This window comes from Marmota monax, unplaced genomic scaffold (genome assembly GCF_021218885.2).
Source record: "Marmota monax isolate L192 unplaced genomic scaffold, Marmota_monax_Labrador192_F-V1.1 WCK01_AAM20220418_F8-fsc00049, whole genome shotgun sequence".
In the NCBI taxonomy this organism is placed as follows: domain Eukaryota; kingdom Metazoa; phylum Chordata; class Mammalia; order Rodentia; family Sciuridae; genus Marmota; species Marmota monax.
In genome coordinates, this window is record NW_026694221.1 from 1805783 (window position 1) to 1822624 (window position 16842).

The 16842-nt window shown below is 33.3% G+C and overlaps 1 pseudogene; it reads right to left on the reverse strand.

The window, feature by feature from the left end:
• Nucleotides 1–13466: 13466 nt before the first annotated feature.
• Nucleotides 13467–13913, reverse strand: LOC124108115 (S-phase kinase-associated protein 1-like; annotated as a pseudogene).
• Between the last annotated feature and the right edge of the window lie 2929 nt (nucleotides 13914–16842).

The following is a 16842-nucleotide window of genomic DNA, read 5'->3' on the forward strand; positions in this document are numbered from 1 at the left end:
ATTGAAATCAAGTGTGCAGAATAATGTGGTAATATCTGCTGACATTTTTTGTTTGTTTTATTTCAGTTTCAAAACATTAGTGCCTATTGACAAGGCATTGGGACAGTCAAAGCCTCTGAAAGAGATGTACAATTAAATTCACAATGTTCTCATGCCTGCTAACATAACATTCATTATGCTGATGCATCATGAAGTAATGTTAATTTTCATGTCTTAGTAAGAAATACACTTTATAAGGCTGTCACTGCCATAAATAGTTATTTCCCTTATGAATCTTGGCAAAGTGAAATAAACATTTTCTGAAATGGATTTTCTATTCTAGATACCATTAAAAACATCAGTGGTGATAGTGGTGATAGCTGGGTGTAATACCAGTTACTCAGGAGGCTAAGGCATGAGAATTGCAAGATGGAGGCCACCCTGGGAAACTTAGCAAGATCCTATCTCAAAGTAAAATCTTGAAAGGGTTTATGATGGAGCTCAGTGATAGAGCACTTGCTTAACATACATAAACCCTGGGTTTCATCCCCAGCACCCACCTCCCCAAAAAAACAAACAAAACCAAACAAAATAAAACCAAAAAAGAAGCATTGGATCATGGAAGGAGATCAAAATGTCAACATTAAAAGGAGTTCTGACTAAGTTTGTTCTAACACTCAAGAATGACTTTGATTCAAAACTTCAGTAGCAAAATTAACTGTATATATGGTGGTAATAGGAAGAGATATTGAATTAGTAGTGCAGACAGACAATGTGACTAAATTTCTACTGATAAACTCAAATGGATGAAAAATTGCTTCTTATTGATGATAAAGGAAAGTAGTTTCTTGAGCTAGATTCTACCTTGGTGAAGATGGTATGAAAATTATTGAAACAACAACAGAAGATTTACATCATTACATAAACAATTGATAAAACAGTGGCAGGGTCAGAAAGGATTGTCTACAATTTTGAAAAACTTTCCACCGTGGGTAAAATGATACCAAACATTATTACAGGCAACAGAAAAATCACTCATAAAGATAAGCGTCAACCTATGTGGAAAAATTCATTGTTTTCTTATTTTAAAAAAATTAATACCCAAGCTAACCTTCAGAAACCATCACCCTGAGCAGTAAGCAGCCATCCTTACAAAGACAAGACTCTCCACAAGTAAAAAAGATTAGTACCTAGTGGCTTGGATAATTATTAACATTTCTTAGTAATAATGTTAGCATGTGCTTTACCACTAAGCTACATCCCCATTCCTCAGCATTCATGACTTTGAGGGGTACTATTTTAATATCTGTTTCTTGAAAGAAGACCACAAACATAAACATTTCTGTCATGAGCCATTCATGGGCTGTGTGTGTGAGCTATGGGCATTGGAGCAATATGAGGGGACTGGTCTTGCTTTGCAGGCTGATTGGGCTGTGTGATGTAAGTGCACCTTTGCTCTGGCTCTGCCTGTGATCCCACACAGCACCTGAGATGGGTGTGACTTGCCAAGATGTCAATCAATCTGCTGACCACAAAACATCACAAAGGGAGACTCCACTTTTTGAAACCCCATCCTCTGCCTTATTTGGTGAAGAACATTCCATCAAAGCTCTTTGTGTGTCTCCTCTATAAAATAAAGAGATTCTGGGTGCAAGCTCTCTCTTTCCAGTGCTGTTCCATGCAGTCCAGCATGGAAGCTGACACCTAAGGTCACAGAGTAGTCCCACCCTCGATCTGAGAGACTCATGTACATGTGTTGCAGGATTTCTTTGCGTTTTGTTAGTTCAGTGTTGCAGCCAGCTCTTTTGAACCCAGCTCATTAGGGAATGTTTCATCAGCAGGCAGCTGATGAAACATTCCCTAACTTAAAAAAGGAACAATATCATCAATTTACATCAGTGTAGTTGTTCTATGATTTTTTTCATATTTTATTGGTGAATTATAATTATACATAATAATAGGATTTATTGTTTAACAATATTCTTTGGTCATTTTAATTCCCCAATATTTCCCATTTCTTTTCCCTCCTCCCTTCGCCTTGTCCTCTTACTCTATACTACTGATCTGCCTTCAACTTTTAAGAGATTTCCCCCACAAACTTTTATCCTCTTTTCCCCCTCCAGCTTCCAAACATGAGAGAAAACATATGACCTTGAATTTCTGAGTCTGACTTATTTTGCTTGACATAATACCCTCGAGATCCATTTATACTTAGGCAAATGGCATAACTTAATTCTTTATGGTTGAACATAATTCCATTGTGTGTGTGTATGTATCACATTTTCTTGATCTATTCATCCATCTCTGGTTCCATAATTTGGCTGTTGTGAATTATGCTACTGTAAACATAGGTAAGCGTATATGACTGGAGTAGGAGACTAAATCTTGAGGAAAAATAGCAAGCAATAATATAAATGGATCATATGGTAATTCCATTCATAGTCTTTTGAAGAACTTCCATATTGATTTCCATAAGTGTCCTAACGTAACAATCCCACCTACAGTGTTAAGTACTTATATTCTTGATGGCTGCCATTATAACTTTAGTTAGATGAAATCTCATTGTAGTTTTTATTTATATTTCCCTAATTACTAAAGATGTTGAATATTTGTCATATATTTTTGGCCATTTGTATTTGTTTTTGAGAAATGTCTTTAAGATCATTCACCCATTTACTGATTAGATTATTTGTTGTTTAGTTGAAAGTTTTTTGAATTTTTATATATTCTGGATATTAATCTGCTGTCAAAAGTGTAGCAAGCAAAGATTTTTTTCTTCCAAATGAAGTGTAGAATTTTTTCTAGTTCTATGAGAAATTTCAGTAATATTTTGATGGAGATGTCATTGAATCTGTATATAGCTTTTGGTAATATGGCTATTTTAACAATACTAATTCTGTCTCTCCATGAACATAGGAAGTATTTCAACCTTCCAGTATCTTGTACAGATTCTTTCCTTCAGTGTTCTATAATTTTCATTGTAAAAGTCTTTCATTTATTTTATTAGACATAGTCCTAGGTATTTTTTTAAGTTTATCATTAAATGGTTTCCAGATTTCTTTCTCAGCAGATTTGTTGTTGATATATAGGAAAGCTACTAATTTTTATATGTTGATTGTGTATGTTGAGGGCTGTACTATATTTGTTCTAATACAGTAGCCACTATCCACATATAGGTATTGAACAGTTGGAATTTTGCTTGTGAATGCAACATAATAAATTTTAAAGAAAATTAGCTTTTTGAATATCAGTACCCATTAAGTTTATCATTGCAAATGATAACCTGGCAAATGCAAATTTGCTCTTATCATCCATGCCTTTCCTTACCCTAGAGACAAATACATGGATCTATTCTTCTAAATTCTGGTATTATTAAAGTAAATGTTTGGAGGGCAAAGCAGAGCAAAAACTAGTTTGTTTGCCTGTTGATCTTCTACATTCAAAAAAAAAAAAAATTCACTGTGCACATTTAGATTGTGTTTTATTATTTTTCATGGTATCTGTCAATTCTATAAAGGCATTTCTTCCCAGTGTTTGTCAGATATTACAAAATCTTAATATCCACTACTATTGTTAATTGAGTTGATTTGGTAGGCTTTCAAATTTATTCCATTGGGAAGAGGGGTGGGAATATCTAACAATTCTCTCAAGTTAATGTCACCATACAGACATCTCGACCATAACTTCACAAATTGTTTAGTATGTTGTTATATTTTCTTTGCCAAATATTGCTAAAAGTAAAATTTCTAAGTGCAAATAGAAAATTAAAATGTCTTTAAAAGTAGAAGTGTCTAAACACTAAATGTAGATATATATAAATTTGGAGAAGTAACAGAAAAAAGAGCAGATGGTATGGTAGCAATAAAGAAACCACTTGTCTCAGAAGAAGAAAACTTTTGCTAAGTATCACAAAGTAATGAAACCACAAAGTTTTTGTAATGACATTCATCCATCTCAGGAGAACATATCTTTAATTAAAGCTCAGATTCCATATAGTAATTATATTTCACATGTTAAGCTGATTTTTATTTTCTCTCTCTCAAGTGGGATTTGATGTGAGTACGCATGTGACACATGTTAGTGATATGCCCTTTTAATGACCAGCACAGATATACAGCACTCTCCTCAGTGCTTGTATTCTAATGATTTTCATTCTCAAGTTTATCTAACATTTATATATATGAACCAAATATATATATATATATATATATATATATATATATATATATATTGCAATCAGACAGGATTGTGAGCCTGCAAAATACTAATACTTACTAGTTTTACCCCTTAGCACGATAATATGTTATTTCAAAGCATCTTTCAGTGCTGCAGGATGAGTCAAGTAATAATGAGATCCAGGTTTTGTTTTTGTTTTTTTGTTTTCCAGTTTAGATATCTAGTAATTTTCTTTTTGGGTCTAAAAATCAAACATTCTTTATTACTGCCATTTACTACGTGACAAGCAACCTTCTCAACAGTATTACCAAGAGAAAATCCTCATGTTGTCCTATTTAGTTAAAATTTGCACCTTTAAGAAGTTTCAAGAAAGCTCTTCAGAGACTCATTTTTGTTTATAATTGGCACTGAACTCTCTTTAGCTCAGAGATTTCTAAAAATTTATTTTTCTTTTAAGTCATTATGACCCACACCTTTTAGTTAGAGCTACTGAAATTCTTTCTGCACTTGTGGAAACTTCAGAGGATCTTGAATTCTCCCATATGACCACAGCTTTTTGGCTACTTTGTATGTGGTTTCAAAAATAAAGTGTTGCTAAAAATTTCTATTTGATCTGCTATGCAAAGGTCAGACCTTACTTTAACCAGAAGAAAGTGTAATAGCATCTTCGATGTCCTGAGGAAAAATAACTGTCAACCTTTTGTGTACCAGGAAAAAAAATCTATAATTTAAGAAAGATGTGAAGTAGCTTTAGTTTAAGAAAAGCGAGTAGGTTTCCTAGTACCAAAAAACTCTACAGAGATTTTCAAGATGAAGTAATCCCAGAAGGAAGCAAGTATCAAAAATAATAAATGAAGAACCTATGAATAAATTTCTTTTCAAAAGCCTATAAAAATAATAATATGTTACTTAAGACTTTAAAATAGTACTTAAAATTAATAGCACACAAATCAGAAGGAACAGGTCAGGATTTATTATTCATTTTAACCATTTTCTATATTTCTCTAATAAATGTTGGCAAATATGGCCTAACATCTGTTTTTGTGTGACCCAGGAACTAAACATGGTTTTATGATTTTACATGGTTAAACAGCAATCAAAACAAGAAAGCATTTCATGACTATGTTAATCAGCTTTCTGTCACTGTAACAAATACTTGAGATAACCAACTTATAGAAAGGGAAGGTTTACTTTGACTCAGAGATTTGGAGGTTCAAGGACATGAATAATAATTGGTCCTGTTGCTTTAAAATGATAACAATAATGGCAAAATGTATAAATTACTCACCATGTATTAGATGTAATTCTAGATAAACATTATTTATGTATAAATTTACATTTTACATCAGTGTGTTAGAAACAACCCATTAAAATAGTTATCAGATGATTGATGTTTCAAATATTAAAAATGCAAAACATTATATCCTTAAATATGCCTCTGAAATATCCATTTAAGAACTTGTATCTGCTAAAGATAACCATAATATTTTTTTTTAAATAAATAGCATCAGTGATGAAACCACGGAAACAGAAATTAAGAAAATTACCTCATTCACAATAACCTCAAACATAGATAAGATACTTGGAAAATTAATCTAATAAAAGAGGTGAAAGACCTCTACAGTGAAAACTATAGAACACTGAAGAAATCAACTGAAGAAGACCTTAGAAGATGGAAAGATCTCCCATGTTCTTGTATAAGCAGAATCAATGTTAAATGGCCATATTACCAGAAGTGTTATTCAGATTTAATGCAATTCCCATTAAAATACCAATGAAATTCTTCACAGAAATAGAAAAAGAAATCATGAAATTCATTTGGAAAAATAAGTGATCCAGAATAGACAAGGCAATTCTCAGCAAGAACAATGAAGCAAGAGGCATCACAATACCAGACCTCAAACTATACTACAGAGCCACAGTAACAAAAACAGCATGGAACTGAAACCAAAACAGACTTATAGACCATGGTACAAAAGAGAGGACACAAAGACAAACCTACATAAATACAGTTATCCCATACTAAATACATGTACCAAAAATATTCACCAGAGAAAACATAACCTCTTAATAAATGGTGCTGGGAAAACTATAAATCCATATGTAGCAAAATGAAATTAAACCCTCACCCTACACAAAACAACTCAAAGTGTATCAAGAACTTAGTCACTACAGAAGAGACCCTGTGCCTAATAAAAGAAAAAGTAGACCCAAATATTCACAATTTTAGCCTAGGAACTGACTTCCTTAACAAGACCCCTAAAGCATACGAAGTAAAATCAAGAATCACTAAATGGGATAGATTCAAACTGAAATCATTTTTCACAACAAAAGCAACAATCAACGTGAAGAGAGACCTTACAGAATTGGAGAAAATCTTTACCACATACACCTCAGATAGAGCATTAATCTCTTAACATATATAAGGAACACAAAAACTTAATACCAAAATAAACAAACAAACAAATAAATAAATAGCCCAATCAATAAATGGGCTAAGGAACTGGCCAGATATTTCACAGAATAAGAAATATAACCAATCAACAAATATATGAAAAAATGTTCCACATCTCTGGTAATTAGAGAAATGCAAATCAAAACTGCTCTAAGGTTTCATCTCACCCCAGTCAGCATTGCAATGATCAAGAATGCAAACAACATTAAATGTTGGTGATGATGTGGGAAAATGGTACACTTATCTATTGCTCGTGGGACTGCAAATTGGAGCAACCATTACATTAAGCTGTATGGTGATTATTCAGAAAACTTGGAATGAAACCACCATTTGACTCAGCAATCCCATTCCTTGGTTTATATCCAAAAGACTTAAAATCAGCACACTGCAGTGATGCAGCCACACCAATGTTTATAGCAGATCAACTTCAACTCACAATAGCTAAACTAGAGAACCAACCTAGGTATCCTTCAACAGATGAATGAATAAAGAAACTGTGGTAAATATATGGAATAGAATATTACTCAGCCTTAAAAAGAATGAAATTATGGCATTTGCTAGTAAATAGAAAGAGCTGGAGAATATCATGATAAGTGAAATCAAACAATCCCATAAAATCAAAGGCCAAATGTTTTCTCTGATGTGTGGATTGTAATTCACAATAAGGTGGGGGGCTGCTAGGGAAGAATAGAGGTACTTTGGTTTAGACAGAGAGTGAAGGGAAGGGAGGTGTATGGGGATAGGAACAATAGTAGAATGAGTCAGACATTATTTTCCTATATATATATATATATATATATATATATATATATATATATATGATTACATAACTGATATGACTTTTTAGATACCTCATGAAAGGCATGATGCAAAAATAATAATTTTAAGCTAGACTTCATTAAAAATCAGAAACTCTCACTCTTTGAAAAACATGCATAAAAAAGCTAAAAACTGTGAAAAATTTTTGCAGCAGATACTCAAAAGGTACAAAGAACTCCTAAAACTCAACAATAAAAAGAAAATAACATCCAAATACACATGTATAAAAACATCCAAATACAAATGTATAAAAAATTATACACCCAAATACAAAATAAATGGCCTAAATATATGACTTGCCCAGATCACAAAAGTTTACTAAAAATGGTTAGAAATGTTAATAAATTGAAACTGAGGAGATATCTGAATGAACACTTTAGTAAATAAGATATGCAGAGGCAATAAGCATGTGAAATGTCTAATATCTACTCTGCCACTAAGGAACTGAAAATTAAATACATATATATATATATATATATATATATATATATATGTTAGAGTCTGTAAACAAGTCAAAATAACACCTGGCATTTTGCCAGGGGAATGTTAGAGTTCGTAAACAAGTCTGGATGGTGCCTGGCAAAATGCCAGAGGGAGTGGTTTGAGAAGTAACAAAAGCAAGCCATTAAGTGTGGAGATTCCTGATTGGTTGACTGATGTATCTAGTTTATGCTAATTAGATAAGCTCTGTGGAATGTATAAATACTGCTCCTGTCCTGCAATAAACGGCTCCCACTCCTGCTGTATCAACATACACAAGTTATTCGTCACCCCCCGGTTATTTTGCTGCAGCCAGACAGACTGCGGCAGATGGTGGCCTGTTATGGGGAGCCCCGGGACACTCGGGGGTAAGTGACGAAAAAAAGCTGCCCATCCATAGATAGGACGGGGGCAATCTGCTCGTCCCTAGGCAGATAGGGCGAGAGGAAAAATGGCCATTTTGAAAAGATTGATACAGTATGTTTGTGTCTTGTTTTGTGTTGAAATGTTGTATTGTCTTTGTGATGAAAATATGGAAGGGGTGAGAAGTAAATTTCTAAGGAAAGGAGGCACCCCAGTGGAACCAAGAATAGTTAGGGCATGTGTTGATAAGAGCCCAGGAACTCTAGTCAGAAAGAAAAAGAAAATTCAGAAGAAGAAGGATTATCAGGAAAAAAGTTGCAGCAAAAGGCTGTTACTAAATACTTTTCGTTACCGGAGGGTGCGTGAAGCGGAGAGACGCGGCTGCCGAGTGTGCAAGCCGGTCACAGCGCAGCAAGGATTTTCCAAGAGGTGGCGGTGACTGGCCCTTCCCCGCCTCCTGGCCGGGGAGCTGGCTCTTCCACTGCCGTGAGCCCAAATCTAGACCTGACCAGGAGGCACAGTCTCGCAGGCTCTTGCTCCCTGTGCCCAGTAGCAGTTTGAGTGCGGGACACTCCCCAGGGCCATCTGGGGCTGCCCAGGCACTACAGCTGGCAGAAGACGCTACCAGCGTCCCTGATGTTTGGTCATTTTCAATGCCAATAACTAAGCTACAATGGTTCTCCCACACCTGGAAGCTAATGAGTAATAACACTATTAATGCTTATTTCAAATGTAAAAAACCTTGAGATAATGTACTAAATTGTTCAGAAGGCTGTTTTCTTAGTTGAATGCTACAGGATTTTCTTTAGCCATCCGGAGTTCCTGCCTTCGTCCCAGTGCCGGTAAAGACCAAGGTGGAAGAATTTCCAGTGTTGCTGAAAACTGGAGGAGACTTCGGAGCTATTGCTGTTTCTGCTGCTACAACTTAAGCTAGCTGCCTGCAGAACTTACCTGGACTGTGATTTAAGCTAGATGCCTGCAGAACTTACCTGGACTGTGATTTAAGCTAGCTGCCTGCAGAATTTACCTGGACTGTGATTTACCTGGACTGTGAGTTAATCTATTGAGACACTGCTTTCTGGAATGAGACAACAAACTGTAATCTATAACAAATTGTAACTCAGTATCTTTGCTAACAGTGTCATTGCTGGTATAATTTTTCCAAGGGCTTCTTGCATGGAGCCATCAAGTGGCTTGGTATTGTGGCATTTTGTATCCTCCCTTTCTGTTTGTAGCAGGTTATTTATGGTGTTTCTGTAAAAACCACTATGGTCTTTATTTAAATTAAACAAAAGGGGGAAATGTTAGAGTCTGTAAACAAGTCAAAATAACACCTGGCATTTTGCCAGGGGAATGTTAGAGTTGGTAAACAAGTCTGGATGGTGCCTGGCAAAATGCCAGAGGGAGTGGTTTGAGAAGTAACAAAAGCAAGCCATTAAGTGTGGAGATTCCTGATTGGTTGACTGATGTATCTAGTTTATGCTAATTAGATAAGCTCTGTGGAATGTATAAATACTGCTCCTGTCCTGCAATAAACGGCTCCCACTCCTGCTGTATCAACATACACAAGTTATTCGTCACCCCCCGGTTATTTTGCTGCAGCCAGACAGACTGCGGCATATATAGATAGATAGATAGATAGCATTATACACGTAATAGAGTGACTAACTTCCAAAACACTGGCAACATCAAACTTTGGTAAGGATGTGGAACAACAGAAACTTCAACCTATGCTGGTGAGAATGCAAAATGTGTCACTTTACAGCACCTTTCGGCAATTTCTTTAGAAACAAATCATACCTTTGCATATGCTCCAATAGTTGTGCTTTTTGGAATTTTCTAAAATAAGTTTAAATCCTGTGTCCATTTTAGTATTTTCACCCAAATGAACATTACAGCTTTTTGGGAACATTCATAATTGCCAAAATGTGGAAGCAATAAAGATGTCCTTTAAGAAGCAGAGCTTAGAGGGAAATTCATCAAAATAAATGCATATTATACAAAGATAAATTTGAAATCAATAACCTTAGGAAACTATAGAAAGAAGAGCAACTCAATCCTGAAATAAGAAAAAAAATAATAACAAAAATTAGAGCAAATAACTGAAATTTTAAACAGCAAACACAATGGAGAAAATCAACAAAAGCAAAAGTTGGTTCTTCATTAAAAATCCATTAAATTGATAATGTTTTAGTGAGGCTAATCAAGAAAGTAGAGAGAAGACATAAACCTCCAGAAATGTTGAAGGATTTATCACTGCTGATACCACCTAGTTTAAAAGGATAATATTATAAGTACACTATAAGATATGCAGAAGGCAATAAGTACACTATTAAATTACCTATGCCCATAAGATGTTGTGTATGAAACACATCAATTTCTTCTTTCCTTTTTTCTTTACAAAGAAAGGTACATAATCTTTTTGAAATTCTAATTTATTACAAATTTACCCTTTCATGGGATCCTTGCCTCTTAAAGATAATTTAAAAACAACCAACAATTCAGGTGTTATGAATGCAGATGCCCAAAACTACAAAATATTAATATTGAATTTAACAATTTATAGGAAGATTTATATTCCCAGACCAAGAGGAATTGATTTTAGGTAATTAATGCTGGTTCACAATGTATCCATGTAAACCATCACACAATTGAGCCAAACGACCAAACTGATTAATGTAGAAATCATTTGACAAAATCCAACACCCATTTTCATCATGGTTAAAAGATGAAAACATGAAGAACTAGGAATAGAGTCCAATTTCTTCAACTTGAAAATTGTGCATCTAAAAAGTTCTATAGTTTATGTCATACTAAACAGTAAGAAATTAGATCCATTTCTCTAAAAGCAAGAAAAAGTAAAATTGTCTTTTCCCACAACTCCTATTTATTGTCACACTGGGAGTCATGGCTAGTGAAATAAGAGTGAATGGAAATAAAAAATGTGCACAGATTGAAAAGGAAGAAATGAAAGTGTCTATTTACAGATACCATGTTTTCTCTATACAGAAAATATAAAGCCATCAGCAAAAAGTTTAAGAAATAGTAGCTACTCAAGTAAAGTGGCCAAAAGAAGATCAATAAATAAAATAAGTTCAATTATTTCCTATATACCAATAATAAATCATTCAACTTCAAATTCTAAAAATACCATTTACAATTACACAAAAATTAAATGGTTAAGTACAAATCTAATAATATATATAAAGGATCTATATGTGAAAAACTATTAAAAACTGATTAAAGAAATCCAAGTTCTTTATAAATTAAGATGTATCCATCTTCATGGATTGCAAACCATGATGGCTAAGATGCTAGGAAGATATTATTTCTTCCCCATCATAATATAGTTTCAGTTTAATATCCATCAAAATTACAGGGAGCTATTCTGTGGGAAATTATATGATTTTAAGTTCATATGGACTTGAAAAAGACCTAAAATAGCCAACAAAATGTTAAAGAATATGAAGTTTGCAGAATTCTCACATTCATATTTCAATGCTACTGATCCAGACAGTGTATTGTTATTGGTCAAAAAATACACATATTGGTGGTCTAGAAACGCAGAATTATAGTGAGCTGATCTTTGACAAAGGAACAAAGACATTTGTTTTCCATGGTGAAAGGATACTAATTTCAACAAATAGTGCAGGAAAAATTATACATCCAAATACAAAATAAATGACCTAAATATATGACTTATCCAGATCACAGACGTTTACTAAAAATGGTCAGAAATGTTAATCAAAGTGAAACTATAAAACTTCTAGAAGAGGGGGCTGGGGTTGTAGCTCAGTGGTAGAGCATTAACTTAACAGTGTGAGGCCCTGGGTTCAATCCTCAGCACCACATAAAAATAAATAAAATAAAGACATTGTGTCCAACTACACCTAAAAATAATAATAATTAAAAAAAACTTCTAGAAGAAATTTTATGTGACCTGAGGTTGAATATTAGATATAACACTAAAATCATAATACCCATGAGAAAAAAGATAATCTATACTTTATTAAAATTAAATATTTCTGCTGTACAAAATACACTGTAAGAATAAAAATGCAATGTATACATTTAGTGAAAATATTTGCAAAATATACATCTAGTAGAGGAGTTGTATCAAAAATATAAAAATAACCTTTAAAACACAACATATAATAAAAATAAACAGCAAATATTCTACACAGATGCCACACTAAAGAATATACAGAGATAGCAAATATACATATGAAAATATTACCAAAATCATCTTGACACTAGAGAATACAAATTACAGTAAAATAAGATGCTACTTTATATCTATTAGAATGATGAAGAACTACAAAATTGAAAGTCACTGGGAAAGATGAAGAGCAATAAAATTTCTCATTCCTGGCTACTGAAAAAAAGTATTACTGTCACTTTGGAAGAGAGCTCAGAAGTTTTGGGATGAAAGTTACTAACTAAGAATCCTTATAGTATTAGCAAATAAGAAAGTGCTCAAAAAATCTCATAATGATCAGAGTATGCTAAGATGATTCAGGAGGCAACAGAATAAACTCCCAGCATCCCAAGCTGGAGCAATTTAACCAACAAATTAATGAAAGTAATATTGTATTGTAATCCAATCTATTACATATCCATGAGACAGTATTTATAAATAAAAGTTTAGATAAAGAAGGAAATAGAGGAGAATAAATATTTTTTTTTGTGCAGAAGTATTCAAAATGATTGATGTTGATACTCTTTCCTCTATTAGGTTGAGTGTAATTCTTCACTCCTTAAGTGTGGATTATGCCCAAAGAGGACATTATGGAAAACTGAAGGGTGAATTTTTGTTTTCAGAAAAGCTTTTTCAAGTTTTTTTTATTTACAATGCCAACTTTTAAAAGCTCACTAAATTTAACTAAACAATAAACTAGGCAGAAATCGCTTTACAAAAGGAGTGAAAGTCCAAAATGCCACTTTCTACAGAGAACCCACAGTTCAGTTTTATTCAGAGTAAAGAAATAAATAAATTTTGTCTCATACTATAAGAAATTCAGCCATGGTTTGCAGTCTGTATTCAAACTATACATGCAATAAGGAGAATATTATGCTAATACAATTGATTTGCTGCATTTGTCTTCTATTTGTCTAATATCAACAATTATAAACAGAGCAGGTCAACTAGTATTTGGAACAGTCCTTAGAATGTTTCAGTGTCAGGTACAACTTTTCACTTCTTTTCACATCACTGGTTCTCTTTGGATACCTGGGCTTCCTCCTCTTCAGTAAAGTCATTTTTTATATTAAAGGTTTTTTGAATCCCCTCAGGAGTTTCCCCCTTGATTATATTGGTAATAGTCTTGCATGTAACATAAAGCAAAGCTTTGACATCTACTTTTAGGAATACTTGGTCCCAAACTGGCATATCATCTGTTCACTTGTTTTTGTTCTCATCATTCTCAGGAGGAGGAGGCTTGTCCTTGTGGTGTGTGCACCACTGAATGATCTTTTTGAATATTGCTGCATTAACATTTGGTAGAGGAACTGGGTCATTGTCTCCTTCATCATCCATTTCCAGATTTTCCAACACAGTCTTGATTGTCACAGATTGTTTGGCAATTTCTACATCAACTTCAAATATCTTCCCTTCGGAACTCTGCAACTTAATTGAAGCCATGGTGTTTGGTCTCAAGAAGAAGGCGGGAGGAGGGAGGCAGTCACACAAGGAAGGAAAAAGGTGAAGGACAAGTCCAATGGCAAGTAACATTTTAGTAGAGAAATTTGATTAATACTTCCTCAGCTGGTGATCAAGGTTAACGTCAATAGTTATGTTGATGCTGTATACACATGATCTTCCTCTCCCAAACCCATTACCATGGCCCAAGAGTGAGAGAAATATTAGAAAAATTGTAATAGAGAACATACCAGACTGGTATTCCTCAAAATTATCAAGGTCGTCAAAGATAAGGATTCTGGCAAACTGTCACTGCCTACTTAACCTAAGGACACATAATGAAAAAATGTAATGTGGAATACTGAAGGGAATCCTAGAGTATAAGATGTTCATAGGTAAAACCTAAGGAGATCTTAATAAATTGTGGACTTCAGTTGATAATTGTATATGTCAATAATTGTTTGTATTAATTTTGACAAATGTGCCATGATAGAAAATTTAAATAAAAGGGAACTTGATATATAAAGTCTATCTTTATGATGTTTTTATAAATGAAAAAGCTTTAAAAACAAAAACATTTATAAAAAAATAACTAAATCACCACTCAAAATAAAAAAAAATATTTTACATATATAATGCAAAATGCTATTGAATATGTTTTATAATGTTTCTGGTTATTTAAAAATAATATAATGTAATTCATAGTTCATTATCAATACATTGAGAATTCAATACTAAGGTGTTTTGGCAAATATGAGGTAAATTTTTCTGGTGATTACAAATTTTTAAATTAATATTAATAATCCATCTTTATGGAAATGTAATATTAAGTTGACAATTAAATGTGTATGATTGATGTCTATCTGAAATTACTCTTGAGTTTTAAATTATGGATTTCACACCTGATGTATTCCAGTGTGTGTTGATAACAAATGGAAAACATTTCTGCAGCACGGCCAGCTAAATGATCTCTATTAACTTAACGGTAAACATCCCTTCATGCTGTGTTTGCACAAAACACAGAATACTTTACAGATCAGGTGTATGAGAAATACATTTAATTGGATATTAGTGAGACTGACATGCACAAGAAAAACACATCATTAACTGAGAAGATAATTTGAAGGTTACCTCTGTCTTAGAAGGAGTTTGTGTAAATTAATAATGCTCTTTTGTGTTTATGTGATGCTCAGGAGTTTCATGCTTAAATTTAACACAATAATAACACGAACAAATTATTACCAGTTATTTAGGCCAGATGTAAATGTGTGCATCAATAGACGTATCTTATTTCAGTCACTCCCTTTAAACACCTGAACTGCTCATTATTATAACTTAAGAGTAAATAGAAAATTAGTTGTTTTAATACCCAAGTATATAAATTAATTATAAAATGAATCATTATCATAATTTTAGGAGCTCATTAGGAAGAAGAGGTAATGTGTATTTCTTCAATAAGGACACTGAAAAAATAAGCCAAAGTTCTAAATACAATATATAGGCAGGGGGAAAAGAAAAACAGGTGTGCATATAGTGGTATGTCACATTATGTAGCTTGGCCCATATTCCAAGGGTTTGGAAAGGCTTCTCTTAATAATAAAATTAGAGTTTAGTTCAAATACATCTTAAGGTCTTGGTTTTGTTCAATTTTCTGTGAGTGTTGGTGGGAGAAAGGGCGGTAGCAGAATCTAGACAGCTTTTCTTGAGCTCCAAATTCTTTTATTTTTGCTTTAGAAATAACTCTTGACTTTGTCTACTCTTTCTTATCTCACAGTCCTAGTGAAAAATGGAAAAAAAAACTGGTTAAATCATATTAGGAGATTTAGTAATATCAGAAAAGGGCTTGAAAGTCTACCTGAGTCACTTTGAATATGTGTTAACATCAGATTTCTGGGAATGACTCCATATTTCCTTAATAAGAAACTATAAGGGACAGTCTAGGAATACCTATATTTTCTTTTTCTATATTGATCTATATTTCCACATCAAATTCTAGATTATGCACCATATCTAAAAATATGTATTTCTATGAATCTAGTGGAATTAAAGCTATTTCAAAAATCAAACATTAATTAATATGCCCACAGTATATTCTACCCAAAATAACCCAGTGTTCTAGACAGTGTGTTTCTAGCATCAGCTGGTTTATCTGTGAAAATCTTATTCTCATTGTACACCCACAATAACATTTTTCTTAAGTTACAAGAGTTTTCCGGGGTTACAGAATTCATGTTTAGAAATTAATAATGTACCACAGAAAACATTCTCTATATCTTCCTTTTCTTCCCTTTTCTCAGATTTAAGAAACAAATAAGATAAGCTTTATATTTTTTCATAAATTCTGTGTATTGAAGTCTATCGTACAATTACACAATTGATTCACTCTAGATATACAGTTTTATGTTGAAAATGCAATTGGTTTTGCAACCAACATCGTGACCAAGATAATCAGTATTGTGATTGCCCATCAAAAGTTTCCTAATGCCATTTCCAATCTTACATTTAAATCAGAAATTAGCACTTATATGATCCATATCTAAAGAAGTCCAGTTGAATAATTATCCTCCTCTCTCTCCTCTTTGAGTATGGAAAATAATTTTTTTTGTTGAAGTATTAGAAGTCAGTTCTGATGACTCTCATTGTCTCGTTGTCTCTAGAGTAGCTCAGAGACTCTGTTATGCAGTCTACAGCATCATAAAGCACTTCCGTTGAAAAATTATTGGGTCTTCATAAAAAGTCCTTGTTTTCAACTATAGTTAAGAAGTGCCCTGTTCTCTCTCATGTAGAGCAGTATATATGGATATGAGAACATTGTGAATAACCCTATCCTGATAAATGTTGAACTGACTCTATGGATTAAAAAAAAAGTTATAATTTGAAGTGCTTTACAATTTTCAGGATGTGTATATTTCCACTGTGACTGAATTCAAGC